At 38.8% G+C, this 19,080-nt stretch overlaps 1 protein-coding gene across 6 annotated transcripts in view; it reads left to right on the top strand.

The window, feature by feature from the left end:
* ncam1a (neural cell adhesion molecule 1a) overlaps nt 1-19,080 on the top strand; it is a 261,649-nt gene that overhangs the window by 147,134 nt on the left and 95,435 nt on the right. The window lies entirely within an intron of this gene.

Below are 19,080 nucleotides of genomic sequence, written 5' to 3'. Positions count from 1 at the left end.
CAAAAACTAACATTTTTTTTGTGAAATACGTGCAATATATTTTTATTAGAAGTAGACATCATTGTCTTACTAAAGTTTGTATTATGGTTGGTTGTGTTTTTCAAAGTTTTATAAAGTAAACTAGATGGGGAATTACTCCATGAGGAAAAACATTCTATGATAAATAGGGCAGAGCACAGGGCAGTAGTTATTTTGCTATTCGTTGTGATTAAACTGAACATTAAAATGTAATGTCTGTGCTTCAGTAGATAATATTTTATGTTTGCAACAAGGTCCTCCCACACTAACTTATAGCAGTGCACTTTTTCCAGCCCACATAAATGCTTTCGCGTAAAACGGACACCATTGCATAAGAACAAAATACATTCGACTTAAACATTATACTCGTCAGAGGCAAAATGCAACCAAAAGCACTTGTGTGCAGCAAATACTAGTAAAATAATGAATATTTATTTTCCATTTATTTCTAGACCAGGTGTTCAGACAACCTAAGAAAATCAGAGTCAAGTGTCTTTTTGAGCGATGTGCTTCAGTTTACTGTCTCCACCTGCCACCATGTTAAGCTGTTTTCCCCCCTGAAGCCCTGCTCATTGCATCCTATTCATAGGATTACCAGAGATGCAGGTGTTTCCATAGCAACTGCAGTGCAGGCAGTGGCAACTGGGCTATGATGGGGCATGGTGGCTGTAATGTGTGTGCATGAGTACATGCGTGAGTGTTTTGTTTTTGGTTTTTTATCACAGAAGTACACAGAAAAAAGAGAAAAACGCACCATAAACTTTTTGTTCGCTTTTACAAGGAAGAACGCTGTAATTGCCCTTAATATTAAGATTGTGTATACAATGCGTACGCATAAGCTCCCGCCCAATTACGACTTGCCCATATGGAAATGGTGGGCTAAGCTTTGGCATTGTTGCATTGTTAACTTTTTGTTTAAAGCTTTTCTTTTGTTGCTACAACCCATTGTTGCTATTTGCCATATGACCATAGAGGACATTATTACTTGCGAGGATTATCCCGAAGAACATGTGGCGTTAATCACCTTAGCAAACAGGCAGCATGTCTGGGAAGAGGTGTACTCAGAGACAGTCTCATTCCCCAAAATGCTGTGAAAGCACACAAAGAATTAGCAGAGGGTGACATCATCATTATGGATAGCATCTTTATATGATGCAGCTGGTAAATACCAGCTTGGCTATAATTGAGCTGCGGCCATTATTCTCTTTCTTAGTTGATTTTCCTTGTTTACGTGTTTTTCTTCTCCTCTTTTAGCATCCTATCAAGCAACGCCTTTTACGGTTTACATGTATAAAGCTGGGGAAGTGTAGCAAATATAGATGCTTTCATTCAGGACAAAGGTGAAAGCGGCGTGAATCATATGCCACAGCCTTTTACGGTCACCAGATCTTGACCTAAGTGCACACCTATTTTGTACATAATAACATCTGAAACGGCACTCAAAGCACCATTTCAAAGATAATTTCTTTTGGAAGAACAGTGTTTATCCCCTCACTAAACCATCAAAGGTGTGTGGAGTGCATATCAAGGAGCAAGCTATTCTGGATGCTCATGGTGTCTCACCATAGCATCTGTTCGTTTTGGTTGTATCTTCTGTTGCCCCTCATCTTTGTAGCTATACAAATATTAACAGGCAGCCTTGTTAGTTGCTTCTATGTGCTCTTTGTGAAAACAGAAAAGCCACCTATAGATGTAGCGTTCTAGTTGTAATGCCACTGCCAAAACTGTGTGAGGTCATTCATAAATGCAGAAAACATGTGACCTCAACACAGGCGTTGGCAGCAGCAGCACCACAGTTGTTCTCATTTATAAATGACCTTTTATGCCGTGTTTATGTGAGGACTAGAAATGTGCCAGATAAGACGAGCTGTTATAGGCTTTTACTTCATTGCAAAATATAAAATGTGATAAAACGAATGTTAAAGACGGGGTATCCAGGTACACAAAAATATTGTGTTTTCCCATCGTCTAATATTACTGAAACCAGCTAAAACAACCAAACCTGCTGCACTGTGTGATTCTTCTTCTTTTTGGGGGGGTCTTGTCATTTAATGTCATCCTGTATCATAATGACTAAGATCCTCCTGTGCACCATCTGTTTAAAATAACTCACAAAGGCTCCTAGAATAGACACAGCTGTCAGGAATGGACATGTTAGCACAAAAGAGGCAGTTGGTATGACACATCTCAGAGCAGTCCAAAACAAAATGTAACACTCATAACAAATGACTTCTTTTTTTGTGTGTGTGCATATTTTGTATTTATTTCCTGAGGCTACACTATCAAAAAAAAAAAAAAAAAAGTAGGGCGTTTATGTGAATTGTATTTGGAAGCAGTAAGCAGATATGATTGAGCCACATTGTCTCCCCTAGTGAGATGAATACAGTGGATTCTTCTTGACATGAGATGCTATCTGTTCCCCACCAGTGGATTTACAGCTGGGACGCTCTCAGAGAGGCAGAGAGATTAGAAAGCCCACCAGCTGATAAGAAGAAGCGATAAGTAAAGTAAAGCTGTAGTTTTCAATTGATGCTGAATGCATGGCTGGATAGAAACTGACAGCGCTTCATATCACTTTGCACATGCAAGCGTTGGGATTAGTCTGGAAGTTACATTCAAAACACACAATCATTGTGTGACAGAGGCACAGCATCGCCTTCACACGCAAAAATACTCTCCTGCTAGGAAATTGCTCTTAGCAATGCTTCCCTAGCACCACCTGCACGGGCTAAAAAAGTGCTGGCTCACCAGGGGAAGGATGGTGACAACAGTTAATCTGTTCCATTACATTAGCAAGTGTTATTTGTTGTATGTATGCCCTGTTCCCAAACTTGGCATATAAACAAGAAAAAATGAATCAGAGATTTATTTTTTTGTCTGGAATGTAGGGTACCTTTAATGATTATATACTGGCCAGACATGTTCCTGCTTAGTGTATAGATTGTGGAGTTATATGCAGTGTCTATACTGTCTGTGTATTATGAGTGTGGAACTGACTAAATAAGAGTAAGAATCAATATCAATTATACCTTTTAAACAGCCAACCAAAGAAAAAGCACTTTTGCTCATCATTCTGACACACCATTGAATGCCTGTTTCTGCACAGTGAAAGAGCTACATTTTTCTGTACAATTTCCTCTGCTTGACTTGTTATCTTGGTAACTTTCATCTTGTTATACCTCTCGTCTCTGATCACTTGCATCAGCAGTGCAGCAAAGGGCCATGAATATATCAAAGAAATTACAAGGTACAATTCAAGGCCATGGAAATGTAACATAACATATGAGGGCGTACTAAATGCAATTAAACCTACTTTCGGCTGCTGCCTTATTCACAAAGGATCGCCACTGCAGGTAGCTCCGCATGTTTGATTTGGTGGTGTTCTTTTTTTGACATTTCTGACACAACCCCAAAAGGGATTTTTGTGCTAAATGCGATTGCTGGAGAAAACTGATTTCACATCGTTCCTTCAACAATTCATTTTGTCCTATGAGAAAATGAATTGTTGAAGACATATTTTTCCCAGAACTAATTATGTTTGTTAAGAGGAAAATGAGGTATTGTTGTTTTAATTTGCTTATTTTGCCGTTTTGCCTTTTTAATTCAATGAAATGCCTTGAGAAAATCTCAAATTCAGTTTTCTGTAACACAGTGATACGCTGTTTTGTATATTGATACCCCTGGGCCTTTTTTCTTTCTTTTTTTTTAATTACCTCAGCATAAATGGCAATCAAAAAATCACTCAAGCCTTAATAGCTCCACAAAGCACTACTGAGAGAAGAATATGAAGGCAGTATTAAAAAATAATTAAAAAAAATAAAAGAATATTAGGAGGAGATAAAGAGTGATGAATAGAACAATCATTTTATAGTATGTGGACTCCTCCTTCCACTTTCTCTCTGGTACTAATATACACTTATCATTATTATTATTATGGGTTGTTTTTTGTGTCTGCTCAGTTTGAATTAAGGAAAAAGTTCTGACCAAAACTGTTTAAATATGCAAGTTCCTAAAGAGTGTGGTTCCTGTTGACATTCTGGGTACGTTTGAACAATAAATCAGTGTGAAGAGGCCAGTCCAAACAAGGCAGCAGGGTTAACTGGCTGGCTCGCTACATAAGAGGCAAAGACTGAAGGCCAGAGCCTCTTAGCGAGGAGACTTATTTGGCATCTATTCATTAGGTGTCCACTGAGCACCTTTTTATTGATTTGAGTGGCTGTAAAACGGATTAAAAGGAAAATTCAAAAGTTCCTCAAATCCACAGTTTATGATATCCAGTGCATTCCCAGTGCATTTTTTGTTGTTGTTGTTGTAATGCGCTTTGAAGCTGAAGATTTCTCCCTCAGTGGTCCTCATCTACATTAACCTCCGTTACTGCTTCTGTAGCTTGTCTAATGCATGTAGGTGAAGGGGGCAATGCTAAAGTGAATAATGATGAGCACAATTATCGCAACACACGCAGCATGCCTTCGGAATTTAGTGACTATGTGCATTTCTAAAGCTCCTCTGATCTGAACTTGTCAAATCCCTGAACTCTTTATGGTGTGTCAGCACTGTGGGATATCTCGCTGATGAAAAAGTAGGCTTACCAGCTAGATTTCTTTTTCTGTCAAAGGGTTGGTTTGATTTGGGATTATGTTTTTGTAAATCTTCAAAATGTCATTTATTTTCTATGAATGCCTAGAGTGCAGAAAAAGACTTCAATGGTACCCATGTCTTAAATGTACGATGTGGGAAATCTCACTGCTACTGTAGATGTCAGTAGATTGCAGATTGCAGTCAAATGAATTCATTTTTCTTGCCACTTCTAATTCAAGTACATAATTCTAGCTAAGGCATGCTGGTCACATTCTTTCTTTCCCTCACGTTTTCATGTCTTAGGTGAAGGGGACCCCTTCAAAGATGATAAAACATAGGCATGGTTCTTCATATCTTGAGTCTGAAGGTGCAGAAACAAATGAAAATTTAGCTCTACAGCATTTGAAAGCCTGCACGTTTTCTTCTCCTCTGTTCTTGACGTAAATGGACTGGACTTGGAATTCTGCACTTTTCTACTCCAGCAATCAAAGCGCTTTATACAGCATGCTTCATTCACCCATTCATACAAGCACTTTTTTCTATGCTTTTTCTACATAAGTGCTTTCTATCTAACATTCAGACTCTCATGGATGTATCAGAGAGCAACTTGAGGTTCAGTACCTTGCCCAAAGATGCATTGGCATGCTGACTTTAGCAGCAAGGGACATGTTCATTGAACCACCAACCTTCCAATTAGTAGATGAACTGCTCTACAGTCACCCCTACCTGTCTATGTGCTTGGTTTCTCGAGGTCATATTGGGTCTGTCCAGTCAGTAGCATCATGTGTATAGTAGGGCTGCCACGATTAGTCGACTAGTCACGATTACGTCGACTATCAAAATCGTCGACGACTGATTTAATAGTCGACGCGTCGTTTGAAGCTTTGTAAGATCCCAAAAGACGCAGGAATAAGTAGTAGGATTTAAGAGTGTAATAACGGACTGAAACAGAAGATGGCAGCACTGCACGTACAAGGATGCCAGCTGCCGTTAAACCCCGAAGAAGAAGAAGTAGCTCTGTCCCAGAATTCATAGCGCAGCCCAGCTCAGTTTCCAACAATGGCGGCAGCTAGTTAGTTTTAATATTACTCTTATTATTCTTTCTGGGTCACAAAATAAACGTTTAACATATTTTCAGGCGAGAATGTAGCTGTGTAAACCTCAAATATCTGCTCAGTTTATCAAGGCACCACATATTTTCAAAAGCGCTCCGACGTTTTCGGAGACGTCTGTTACCCACTAGCTCGATAGCTAGCCGGGGCAAGGCTCACTAAAGCCGGTGAGAACACTCCCGGCAAATCGTTTTCAAACCCACCGCCGTCTTTCGCTATTCAGGTTAAACATATATGACTTAGATAACTTTAAAATGTTATTGTTTGGCCTTTTTTAGTATTTTATTTGTTCCTGAGTAAATCGGTTTGGCTGAGATTAAAGTTATAGTTTTTACACAGCTGAATAAACGTCAAGCAGACAGCTGATTATCAGAAGTGTGAGATGCTCAAGAATTTACTCCGGTGTCCCGTTATATTTTAGATAGCAAGGAGTTTATTAAACTTCACCGAAACAATCTGCAAATTTCATTAAAATTTAATAAACTCTCATCTTGTCTTTAGTTTTAGTTAGCACATACCTTACACACTTCAAGCTGTAAGCTAATGATAGTTATATAAGAGCAGATGCTGCTGGTGCAATAAGCTGTACGTTGTACGTTCAATGGATGCATGATCTGATTAGTTGACTAATCGCAAAAATGATCGGTGACTAGTCGACTATCAAAATAATCGTTTGTGGCAGCCCTAGTGTATAGCAGCAGCATTGTGATAGCATTGACTGTAGCAAGTGCTCTTTATGTCAAACTAGATACTTTTGATCACTATAAATCAAAGATTCAAGATTCATCCTCAAAACCATGAGTCTGTTGAACTGAACTGTCTGAACTGAACTGAGATTTCACTTATGTGAGCAGCAGCACTCAATCTAAAATCTTCAGTAAATATTCTACGCTCACTTTAGAAGATAATAAAAAAGGCCTGTTGCTCAATAGCATTTGCTCGAAAAATGTAAACATGGACTGTAGATCTACACCGAAGCAAAAGTGACTATAATTTCACTTCATTCAAAATTTGCAACCTGTTTAACTGCAACTGTGATGGGTGTGTCGACAGAATGTGCTAGATTCCTTGCAGAAATAGTGTGCTTGACATCTGGTTGGCTGCGTTGTAAAGACTGAAATTGGGGTGCACCACTTATATCTGCTTCTTTCATCAAGCATTTTAAGTTTTGCTTCTTAGTAGCGATTTATGAAACTAGGGGATTTGGTGTTATAGGTAGATGTAAATCTAAATGAGAAGTGCTAATGGCTTAGGACTGTTACATCCTAAGACTTTAGTAAGTTATGGAAATACCTCTTTGCACACTTGATCTGGCAAAATACACCTTGCCGGATGAAGTACGGGGTTTTGAAGCCCTTTTGCCTTTTTTGTAGTATAGAGTCAACAAGGTGCTGGAAACATATACCTCACACTAAGTATATTTCCATGCACATTTGTGCTCTCCTGGTGCCCATATGATTTGTCCAGATAATGAATTTGTGAACCAAACGGGTATAACATAATGCTATAACATGAGCCCTCAAAAGACTTGGTAATTGTAAGTCGTAGGTGGATTGTTGGAGTATATAAGAGACATGATTGTTGATTACTGTCCATTAAGACTGCTTCACAAAGATGTCATCTCCTGGTTGTTTGTAGAAGAGGTGCACATTTTAAATGTTAATGGCTTTGATGAGTGTTAAAGTGTGAATGGGATCTTGATTACCCAGAAACTGTACAAAGTGTGTTCTCTCAGTAGCGCAAGTCGCCTTTTGCAGAGGTTTACTCATTTTTCTCAGATCTCAATTTATGGTACTGTAATTGTGCCAATTTATTTTCTAACTGAGAACCTACAGAGATGGGTTTTCAGGCAATGCAAACATGCTCCCGTGCAACTGCAAATTCCTTGAGGATGATGGTGCTGTGCATCGGTCGAATGGTGATTGGTTTACAAGTGGGCAAGAAAAGGGAAGAGAGCGACAGGAATGGGAGAAACAGAAAACTGCAGTGGAGACTTTTCACTGTTTTTAGCACTTGGTTTCACTTGAGCTGTTTGTGTGTTATAACTTCTTCTCCACGGCTGGCTGATGGACCATCAACAGCACAAGCAAGAGTAGCCCACAGGCTGATTCTGCCACATGTTTTTGATACAGCTCCCATTTGACAACAGAAATAGTCTACAGCTGCCAACAGACTGCCAACACGCTACCACTGTTGAACCATAATTTCCCCATTACACTGTATTCATGGCACAAAGAATGTGGCGTGATTTGGGAACAGATTAGGTTGCCTCACCGCTTGCATGCTTTACTCATCCCATTTTCTACCAGTCATTTAAGAAGACGACCTCTGTTCTTTTGAGAAAACTAAGGGCTCTAACGGTGAGTCAGTGGAATCTTAGTGGAAATGGGATTGGAGTGCTGCAATACTTCTCTGACCACATACTCAGAATGGAATTAATTTCCTGGTTATAGAAGCTGACTTGCTGAAAAAAGTCAATATGTTGTACAGTTGACTCAGTCTAGAATAGGTTACTTTTATAGAATAATAGCTTATAACTATATTTGTGTTTCTCCCTTCCCACTTTGGAAAGTCCATTTCAGTCTCATAGAAATGCACAAGATGTTGTGACTGCTTTATTGTATATTAGCACCTACTCTTCAATTTGAGCTTATGAGAATTTATGACCCCTTAAAAGGATTAGCTATTTTATTATAAGAGCCACAAGCTAGAAAGACCATGGTTTATGCATTCTGTGTCCATCTTCATGATGTTTCTCTTCCAGCTATTTCATGCCAGAATAGCTTAAAGCAAATGAACAGTAGCTATGCTTTTTTTTTTTTTTTTTCACTTCGGATCAAAGAGGAAACTTTGGCCCAGGCATCAAGGTTTTTTGGGGACAAGACCAAAGAAAACCACGCAACAAAGAAGTCAGCCTCCTAAATAACAAACCAAAGTGCTTAAGTCTATCAAAGTCTGTTTTGGTGGTTTTCTTTTTTTCTTCCCCCAATTCGTTTGCTTTGAAATATAAACCTTTTCAAAAGTGAGTGTATGTGGCAGGCCATGTTCATATCTGGAGGGACTAAACATTTTTGGAGCACAAAAAGAAAAATCATCTCTCTTTTTTTTTTGTTTTGCTTTACATGCACACATACATCATTGGTGTAGGTGGTTGCCATGGAAACCACTATAAGTCAGATTAATTCCTGACAGCGGTCGCAGTCAAAATAAATGGCTTTGGGAATTGGGGCGTGCTCCACATAAAGCAGAGAACTGGGGTAAAATTAGCTTCCCTCAGAGAAGAAGAAGAAGCTGCTGCTAAAATTTAAAACTTAACCTAAGTAAAGCAGTAGTTTCTTTGCTGGATACAAAAAGTATTGCTTAGCAACTTTTGTTAACACAGTGAGGGATACAGCGAGCTTGTCCTCCCCAGAGAGCTCTTCAGATTTTACTTTGCTCAAGGAAAAAAGTCATTATCTAAGTGCCCTCACTAACTGTCTCCACCAGAAAAACAAAAGCGTTAGATTAATCTTGATTTCACTAAACAGACTCCTAACAGGGCCAATTTGAAAGTGTTCTGATCTTGTCACATGGTCTTCACTAGCAATACATTTGCTTAATTTTCTTCTTATTAACATAAAAGCCAATGTTTCACTGACACTACCCATTTTTCAGATACTTTAAATTACTGTAGTTTTTCTAATCAAGTGTGTGCAGTTCTGTTATAATGACTCAAATGTAGCGTCAGAATAAAACTGCAAATTATCTAATAAGTGAGACTGCACTGGATATATAAAGTAAAGTAAGTACCACACTTAATTTTTCATTGTACTCAGATTGCCTTGATGGTCACCAGATCTCAATCCAACAGAGCACCTTAAGAATCAGAACACTTATGTATCAAATTATGGTAAATGGCCTGTGTTTTTAAATCACAAATGTGACTTTGACTGCACCAACTTTGTAATGCTACTATGCCAACATGGAGCAAAATCTCTGAGGAGCACCTTGTTGAATCTATGCCAAGAAGAGTTAAGGCAGTTCTGATGGCAAAATGCAGTATTACCAAGACACACCTAATGGTGTCTGGTGAGTGCATTTTGTTATTTACAGACATTTATGAGAATGTTGTGGGTGCTGTGTTGCTTTGTTCAAACGTACAGTTACAGGCAGTGCGGTGGCTTCACCCAGTTGGACACAGTCTACAATTTGGGATACAAAGACTGTGCTTCCTACCGGTTTTTCCCAAGTCATTCTTTTGCAGATCGCAATTTCTTTTTCCCCAATAAAACAGTGGTTGTTAACCCATTTCAAATAATTAGTCTTACTTTCACTGTAGAAGTGTTGTTGTCATATGTCTTACAAGACTTTGCTTCAAGCGTGCTTGAGGAAACACTTACAGACGATGTCCAATAAACTGGTGTGTCTGAAAGCTCCTGCACGTCTATGCCCCATGGCGTTCTAGTTTTGTTTGATGGAAAATTGTTGTTCCTGAGTAGTAACCTTCAGTCAGAACAAAGACAGAAGGAGCAGAAGGACACAAGATGTGGATGAAATGCTCTTTACCTAAATTGAGCTCCAGGTTACGCCTATGTTGACCCCTCTCTCAAGTCTTGGCTGCTTTTATTGTGTACATCTGGACTCTTGGGATTCTCTCTTTGTTTCTGTGGCCAGAAGAAAACAATAGATACTCTGTGTAAAGAACCACTAGTAAAAGCCTCTATTTACCATGACAAAGCTGAGGGCCATGAAATGGTCACCGCTGTCGCAGAGAAAGCGGCACAACGCTGACATATAAATCTGTCAGCTACACACACGTAGTCACATAAACTGTTTGCAGTGTCTACAAACGTGCACATATACACAAAAATAAGCCCGACAGAATTTTAGAAACATGCACACACCCCGTTCCGAAACACACCACCCACAGCTGACCACAGATATGCAGCACACAGGATGAGACACTGGAAGCATTTGGGGAGTTCCAATGTTTCCTTTGTTTCTGCCTGTTTCTCTTTTTTTCTTCACCAGACATTTTTAGCAAGTCTTTTTGCAAGCAGTGCAGAACTAAAGTCAACAAAGTATTCGCTTATCTCTTGCTGCTCGAGACCTTTTTCATCACTTTGGGAGCTCATTTCTGATGCAGGCTAATGATACCATCGTCAGTGCATTTATTCCCATTGTCATTTTCTGCTCTCACATTATACACATCAGCATCCTTTTTGCCATTGGTTGAAAATTGTGCCAATGGATTTTAATCAAGGGCTTTCTCTAAAATTATCCTCTTAAATTATTCGTCTCACTCGCCTTGGTAAAGCAGTCCTGTGGTTTGTGGCTGTATAAAAATAAACTAATACCAAACTCTAACCAGTCCAAATGCATTGGGACAGTTAATGTAGCACATATTCCAAGCTAATGGAAATGTTTTGCAAAAGCCAGTGTGGAAGAAGTCAGGACAATAAATTCCTATTTTCCATAACTGCCTATCAAATACCCAAGTTTGAAGGAAAACCAACATGATTTAGATTCTTTTTAATAAACTTAACCTGTAAGTGTCTAAACATAACTAGTGTAGCTTAATCCCAACCATAAAAAGTTTCATTATTTTCTAATTACTGTGATATTAGAGGACGATAAATGAAATACTCTTTGAACTCCACACTTCAAATTTCTGTCAGTGTTCAACACTGAGCACTAAGGTCTGAATTATCCATCACTGTATGCCGACAGCAAATAAAAAATCTCTCTAGCTGTTTGCTGTATAATCATGAAAACAATCCCACATGAGTCGTGGACTTCTCCTAATAAATCTTTTTTCTGAAGGTCACGGCTTCCACATCACTGCTGTAGACATGTACTGGTGTTAATGAGAAAGGCTTACAAGGGGAATGTTTCAGTTTCCAAGATATTGCAATCGACTCATCCATTTCAGCTAAAGGGGACCTAGGGCTAAGAAATTACTGGAGTGCAAAGAGGCAACTGCAAGGCATTGTGACCAAAAATGTTGTTTGTTTAGACACATTTACATTGTTACATAGGACAGGGTAAGATCAGTTGTTTCTCACATATAGTGCAGCACATGATGATTTTCAAGCAAGCTGAAATGAAAGCCAAACTGTTTACCCCTTTAGAAATGATCAGCGGTGAAAAATAACATTAACAAATCAGGAAGAAGGAATAGTTCTAGGCAATGGAAGTGCTCTGGCTGACAGATGGAAGGGTATTAAATAGTTATGGGAGCTTATGACCTTGTACATTTTATTTTCTCGCACTGAGATCTATATTACTTGAATGAATGTGTAGAAATAGTCTTTTGGTCACATTTCCATGCTCTACACTTAAGCATTGCATTTGTATTTGTTTTAGGGGGTTTCTTTGTGATAGAGTTGTAGAAATTATAATGATTAAGAATTGATAACGTCATTCCAAGAAGTTTAGCCAGGAAAGCATGCCGACTGTTACATTTATCGCAGTTTCCCCATGAGGATTAGCAGCCAGATAGTGTATTGCTTGCTGCTGTGTTGATAGCACTGGTCAGGGGAGAAAGCCAGGGTTGGCACTCTAGGCAGCAAACAACAGATTGAGGTGATGCGGCAGGCAGCAGAACAGTTGGCTTTGGAGCTTAAAGGAAGGCGCTCCTGTTTAAAATATTGCTTCAAGGATTCACTGGGTGTATTTTAAGATGATTATAATGCATAAATAGTTTGATCCAGACACTCCAAACTTGGTCTCCCTAGGTGTCTGTTGTACCAACTCTGTGAGGTTGTATAACAGATGAAGGTCACGTATTTCTGGATTATTGCTCCTGCCCAACAATATTATTGTATATATATTGTTGGGCAGGAGTGACGGGCTGAGGTCCAAGACATTTAGTTAGCCTAATCTGTCATAGTTGAGTGTGGATGCAGAACAGAACACAGGCAGGCAGAATGAAAACTTAAAGTTTACCTTTTAATGGGTATGAGAAGAGCAGTCCACGGAAAACAAAGTTCAGAGAGGGAACTAAATCCAGGAGTCCAGGGAAAACCACAAAAAAATAGGAAAACCAATCGACCAGGAAACAGCATAAGAAGGGATAACAAATGCACAGACAAAGGACAAAAGGACCGACAGGGCTTATCTATACACTGAGGGATAATGGGAATTGGAAGCGGCTGTGGGAAATACACAGGACACAGGAATAGACGACTGGGGAAAACAAGATGAGGGGAAGTAAAACTGAACACAAGGCATAAAGGACAAACAATTTTAATAATTTGTAATTTGTTAATAATTAAAATAATAATATTAAACAGAATTATTGCTGTCAGCTATAGCACTCGTGTAGGCTTAGCCGTTAAAACCAGGCCACCCTGTGGGATTATCATTAACCTTTTACAGTGTGTTAACTTTGAGTACAAATCAGCAACCCCACATATCCATAAATTTCTCTTCTGGTTTCACTCTAGAGGTCAGTCATTCAGTCACAATGCAAACTCTCAATGCAAACAAAGTCCTACTAATGGGTTCAATAGTTAATAATGAATGTGCTTCTCTTTTTTTTAATTAGCAGTAGGGGTGGGCGATATAAACGATATACGATAGAAACGATATAAATTTGGCCAACCATAGAGATTTTGACTATATCGCTCTATCGCGATAGCGCATGTTGATGATGTCATCAAGCTGCGCCTGTTTTGGTCGAAGGATCGCAGCGGCTAAAACCATTATCATCTGCAAATTATGGCGAGCAACAGTCATAGCAAAGAGATGAAGCACTTTTGAAATATGGGGAAAGCCAAAAACTGCGCTTCCTTCACTTCTGTAACATTGATTCGTTAATGTTGAATTCTCTCGCAGCTGTTCTATTCCCATATTGTTGCAGTATATTAATAACTAACCTCGTATTGTGGATGAATAATCTCAGTTGTTCTCCTGACTGAAGTTTAGCCCATGTATAGCATCCTGCTATGCGATTGCATTTGTCCCTGACCACCAGAATCCCTCACGTTAACTTTTATCGAGTGGAAAAAAAGTTGGCGTTCGTCCTCCAGCTTCACTGTGCTAATGTTATGCTAACATAGCTGTGTCGCTAGCAACCACGTAGCACAACATTATGTACCAGGTAGTCCAACTTCAGTAACCCTGCAAACGCCACTGCTGTTTAGTTTCCTGTCTTCATTTATGTTGGAAGTGGTAGCAGAGCTGTATGTTTTACTTAGTTTCAAAAATCTCTGTCAGAACATGGTATGTCATGTTTATGTGGAAACTAGCGGGCTAACTTCCTGTTAACTTCTAACTCCGTTAAATGTAATAAATTCTGTTTTCATGGATGCCTGGATGTTAAACTTAATTGTTACACCTGGTAAAGCAGCAACGCTGATGATTTAATTAAAGATGAAAGAATTTAGACCGTTTTGAACTCTTAGTGTTCATTTGACTTTGGGACCTGAAGTGGACGGAGTTTTGGACCCAGATTACTCCGCGAAGCTCCTCACTACGGCAGCTGTAATGCTCTGACAATCCATCAAAACATTTTTTAACAGATTTCTGCACACCAAAATCGGTTCGAGGTCAGTAACCAGAATTCATACACTCTCGACTTTTGAGAAAATTAAAGGATTTTAAGTGTGCCTTATAGTGTGGAAAATACATTATATACAGAAGAAAAGAATATATCGCGATATATATCGTTACCGTACATGCTTCAAATTATATTGCGATATGAATTTTAGGCCATATCGCCCAGCCCTAATTAGCAGTTTTCTTATTTAGTCTTATTTTTTGAAGTGAAAATGCCAAAATCTCGTGAAAAAAAGACACAGCATTCATAAAGTGAGAAAAGGGGTGACCTCATACTAACACTATACTCAGTGATTTTTGTATGAGCATCATTCATTGTCTTTACTGATAAAATACATTGTTTTATGCAATATTTTAGAGAAAACATTATTTAGATGATAAACCAGCATGCAGTCTATAATGTGTGGTGGTGGTGTCAGTGGAGGCGTCTGTGTTGGTGTTTTTAACTGCACTTAGCATCAACCGTACAATGTCTCATCAATCTCACATGCTGACAAATTTCTATCAGTGTCAATATACCATTATACGTCAACACAACAGAAAGCAAAAGGTACCAGATGGGTGGCACTTCTCAGCATTCACACTATACAAGCAACATAGAAAGGTTTTGTTTTTCAGTTCTCAAGGAGAATTGGCAGATATATCTGTCCAATTCACCACCCCAACTCCACACCTTTGGAGTCTATTTCATGAAATATAACAGTCATTCCTAGGATACAAGCAGCACAGGAGAGCCTGATCAGTAATAGAGTTCCCCTTCAGTTCTCAGAAAGATTCAGCAGAGAACATTAAGCACGCTTTTAGTCCTAAAGAAATACAACTGGAATTGCTGAAGATCTTCAGAGACATTGAAAATACTTTGGGGGGGCTAAAGAAAATAAAAGAATACAGAATACTGTGTCTTCTACACTTCGCATAATATGGCTAGAAAAGTCCAGATGATGAGCCATCCCTATATGTAAGTCAGAACCACCTTGTCTGCTTTTTCACAGGGGAACTAGTGTCAGCCTAGTTTTAGGTGCTTGTCCTCATTTTCAAGGGCAAGGTATTTTTTTTCATGCCATCAGCAGTGGGCTGCACCTAGTCTCTTGCTCTTTCTTCCTGTCTGTTCCTATCCTACACTTCGCTCTGTTCTTCTGTCTCGGCACTGGGTCTGTCTTTCCTCCCTGCCGCCTTATGTACATACATTATTAAACAATCTAAGAACTGAAAATGCTATAATAGAGTGTCTCAGCATCCAGCTGGACCACAGAGACATGTTATTTTTACCAATCTCCTTCGCCCCATTCAGATGGTTAAATAATGTATGTGTTAGCAGCATATCCACTCTGCTGGATGTAGGGGGATGCAGATGGGAATCATCAGTATGCCAAGTGTGTCATTAGGATGACACCATCCAGTGGCAGATTGCGGATTACAGACAAATTTCACCATGGAATGCTTGCAGAGAAAATGAGATAGGGTGGGATAGGGAGTTGGTGCAAGTATCTGATTTCATTCCCTTTCTTCTAACCCCCCTCCCTAACTGTATATTTATTTTGTCTCCGGAGCTTGTAGTCATCGCCCTGTGCTTTTTAAAAAATTTTTATTGAATACTGTCAGGGTTGAGGTTGCTTCTCACTCAGGAATTGTTCCCTTTAAACAATAAGATTCTTCAACATCAATATAGAGGAATGTCATGCTTCTCTGCTTCACCCCATTTTACAGCAATAACATTTGCTATCACTGTCACCACCCACTGTTATCCAGACTCAAAATGATTTTATCTCTGCAACTTCCATAAAATTGGTTGAATTTTCTCCCTGTCCCTTGCTCCAAAACACCTGCATTATGCTACATTTAAATGAGAAATGTTTGCAATATAAAGCATAGTCACGCTTATTACCCTGCAATGTAAAGAATAAATGAATAGTAATGCTGAACTTGGCTATTCTCAATGATAAACATGTTTTACTTGTGTTTTTATCATTGTGTTTACTATAACATACAGTCCAAAGGTATAATTTTCTAATATACTATGAGTCCCCAGTAAACTGTAATATGAGTTTTCCAACATATTTGATGTAAGAAAGACAAACTGCTTGTGTTGTTGTGGTCGTTTGATGTCCTTCCTATGAGTCTCCCTTAAAGGACTAACGCTTCCTGATCTTGTGCTCTCTGGGTTTGTTTGTATTGTCTCATTAAAATGTTTGCTGAAATAGTCAAAACTGTTTCCTACCTTACTTCAGCATTTATTTGCCAGTGACATCAGTCTGTCAGTGTGTGCATGCAGTGTGCAATATTGAAAATTATTAATAAATACTGAAAATTCACATTTTAATCACTATAATTATTTGTCTTTGTCGCCAATTATTATTTCCTGCAACAGGTGTGAAGCATTTGCTGACATAGTTGTGGAATGGTACCATTAATACTAAACAGTGTGATTAACACAGTAGAAAAAATCTAACCTTTAAAAAAAATCAATTTAGCGATTTCAAGTACTTTGCTCTATGCATGGCTCCTCATTTCAGAGAGAGAGCTTGTTTGTTTGTTTTTATGAAATGCCCCTTGACCCAGCAGATATCTTGAAACCCTATATGCTATAATAATAATAACACATATAGAACCATTACGCCAGTGCAAACTGAGTCCATCCATCCATCCTCTTATCTAATTCAGGGTCACAGAGGGGCTGGAGCCTATCCCAGCTAGCATAGGGCACGAGGCAGGAGTACACCTGGACAAGTCGCCAACCTGTTGCAAGGCCAGCACACAGACAGAAAACCATTCACACTCACACCTAACAGCACTGTGTTTGTAATGTGGGAGGAAGCCAGAGAACCCGGAAAACCACGGGGAGAACATGCACACTCCACAAAGAAAAACTCCAGGCAGATGGTGGATTCAAACCCAGGACCACCTTGATGTAAGGCGACAGTGCTAACCACCCCACCACCGTGCTCCAAAGTGGGATTTGGCATAACAAAAGTACTATCAATATTTAAAATGAGGTGGAAGCTCAGCTCTTTGGAATCGACCCTGTTGCATATGTATTCCAGGGTGTTCTTTTGACAACTTACAAAATATAGGGAGAATCTGTGCCTGTCTTTACAAAATGACCCATAAAACTAACCATACCTATGAGAGCTATTTGTGGATTGCGCTCACATGCTGTTTTGTCCTGTTTAGGAAATCTAGACCTCTATTTTTATTTGGGCTTCAGTCAAGCTAAAACATTTGAAGCTTATACAACTTTCTATTTTTTCCTTACTTTACGACATAATGCTACAAATACCACAGTATAAAGCATTTCAGAAAATTAAATGAAAATGAATACAATTGAAAAAATCTTAGTGCCAATTAAACCAAATCCACAAGCAGATGACTGGCATATAATTTTATAGGGATTGTATGTATCATAGATTTGTAATTTCATATTAGATGGGGTTTTTTTTTTTTTTTTTTTTTTGAGGGGGTAAAAAAAATATTAAATGCAAAAATATTATTGTTTTATAACCCTGTCAGACCAATTTAAAAAATCCACAACAGTGCAATAACACAATACAATTTGGCATACGCTAACAAAGACATTGATTTTCAAAAATATGCACCCCAGGCTTACAAAATTTGACTGAAGAGAAAAGCATTAAAAGTAAAGAAATGTCCTGTAAGTTTTTATGTTGATTGATTTTTGTTGCCTTAAATTTTTATTTTATTTGGGGATTTGTTAATTGATTAATTCAAATTGCCCATAGGTGTGAATGTGAGCGCGAATGGTTGTCTGTCTCTGTGTGTTAACCCTGCGACAGACTGGCGACCTGTCCAGCGTGTACCCCGCCTCTCACCCTATGACAGCTGGGATAGGCTCCAGCGCCCCCGCGACCCTGAAAAGGATAAGCGGAAGCGAATGGATGGATAATTTTTATTTCATTTAATTAAATGAATCACACTCAGTCTAATAATCTTCCTACAGTATCATATACCTATTATATATCACGCCCTTTTAAATACATAATTAAATGCATTGTCCCTAGAAGTAATTTTGTTTAATAAATCTACAATAAGACTCAAGAGAGATGTCTTGACTTTCCAATCATAAACCTTTTTTAGGGGTAGTTGTGGCTCAGGAGAGCAGGTCGTCTACTAATCGGAAGTTTGGTTTCTCGATCCCTGCCTGCTTCAGTCTGCGTGCCAAAGTATCCTCGGGCGAGCTACTGAACTCTCTCGATGTGAGTTGCTCTCGATGTGTTCAACGGACTGTGAATGTTAGATAGGAAGTACTTAGAAAAAGGAAAAACATTCTCGGGTGAATGAGACATGTTTCGAGTGCTCGAGTAGAAAAGCACTATATAACAGCAAGTCCATTTACTATTTTTGTTTAGGTCATTTTGCTGTTATTGGACAATGAAAAACGGGAAATGTGGGGCAAAAACAAAAACAGGGGTATTACTTGCAGTAAAGGTTCAGCTTGCCTGGAATTGAATGGGTCAGTCACTGGTCATGGCATTTGCACCCATGAGGTATGCTTTGGAGAAAACCACTCTCTGTTTTGGGTAGCTTCCAAAGCTCTTGTTTAAACAGCGTGCAGAGCATCACAATGAACACAATAATTTGTACTAACATGGGGATTGTCCTAACCCAGCTATTCATAGTGTCATAGCCCTCCAAATATTAATTAAAGGTATTTAAAACACAGACGAGCCCACTCATGACACTGCAGTATATACAGAGTAGGCTGTCAGTTTTTATTAATACCACTGATCAATCTATTCTTATTATTATACGTGTCACTCTCTGACAAATATTCTTAGATACAATATAATTTGATTTGTATTTTTATTTTGAAAAG

The sequence above is a fragment of the Perissodus microlepis genome, chromosome 10 (genome assembly GCF_051167445.1).
Source record: "Perissodus microlepis isolate ML-2025 ecotype Zambia chromosome 10, ASM5116744v1, whole genome shotgun sequence".
NCBI classification, from domain to species: domain Eukaryota; kingdom Metazoa; phylum Chordata; class Actinopteri; order Cichliformes; family Cichlidae; genus Perissodus; species Perissodus microlepis.
The sequence above is the reverse complement of the archived record's forward strand: the minus strand, read 5'-3'. Positions and strand labels throughout refer to the sequence as shown.